The following is a 1,177-nucleotide window of genomic DNA, read 5'->3' on the forward strand; positions in this document are numbered from 1 at the left end:
CAATATTGTCATATCAAAGAATTGAAGTGAAATTAATTCAAGAGTTAGGGTTTATAGTCTATGATGTTGTACCTTAAGTTGTCGACTCTTCTAAATACTAGTATCAATTGTTTCAACAATCTCAGAACGAAATTCTAGATTGCCGTGGTCTAATTCACCTTGTTCCATAACTTTCTTTATCAAAACTTGGCTATCAACCTTGAAGGAAGCCACCTTATGGTCACATTCCATATTCATAGACTCGAGTATTAATGGTAATGATTTTTTTGTTGATATCTATAAAGTCAAATATTTACATTATCTATTAGTAATATAACCAAAAGGTGAAGCAAAGGGATTGGAATTTTGCCCCATATAATTTTTACTTAAGTTAAATTTGTATTTGGGAAAAAAGAATGGTCCAAATACCTCAGCAATCCTTGTACTCATGCATTTTCTTCACTTTAGTCCTTCTATTCAAAATCGTAACAATTTAATCCCTTCACAAAGCTGATGCCATTGCTGATGTGACACTGACATGGCATTGCTTGCTAATGTAGCATGTGAAGTGGATTGAAAATACTGATGTTGCAATGCCATATCACTTTGACATGTTGATGCGGTAATGCCACCTGACACTAACACGCTAATGCATATATTGCTAGAATGGCATGATTAGAGCATCAACATAGCAGAATAACAAAACTTGAAATAAAATAAAAATCATGCCTCCTACCTTTGGATCACCTTGGTTATTTAATGCGAAGTTAAACACCATAGAAAATTAGAATATGTTTTTTTACCTTTCCAATTGATATTGTAATCAAAAGAATTCCTTTTGGCTAAAAATCATGAACACTTTCTTGTGTGAAAGAATTCCAGCCACTTAAACGCTTGGCCTCTAATGTTGGACACATAATTACAAAGGATCCTTCATACAGAGAAAGCTTTATGCCATAGGCTTGTGCATGCAACTGGACAATGATTTGTACTCTTTTCTTCTTTGATTTCTAGCAAAGTCTCAATGGAGAAGTTTTTCAAAAAAACACTTTTCCAAAAGTGATGGCACTCAAGAGAGAAACTATTAGTTTTTTTTCTTTTGTTGCCTTAGAAAAGAATGGCTATAATGTGATATTTATATCTAGGTTTAACTTTTAAAATTTACAAAATAAGTCCTTAATATTATAACAATTATAAT

Source organism: Theobroma umbraticum, unplaced genomic scaffold, assembly GCF_002168275.2.
Source record: "Theobroma umbraticum cultivar Fairchild unplaced genomic scaffold, ASM216827v3 scaffold_60.0, whole genome shotgun sequence".
NCBI classification, from domain to species: Eukaryota; Viridiplantae; Streptophyta; class Magnoliopsida; order Malvales; family Malvaceae; genus Theobroma; species Theobroma umbraticum.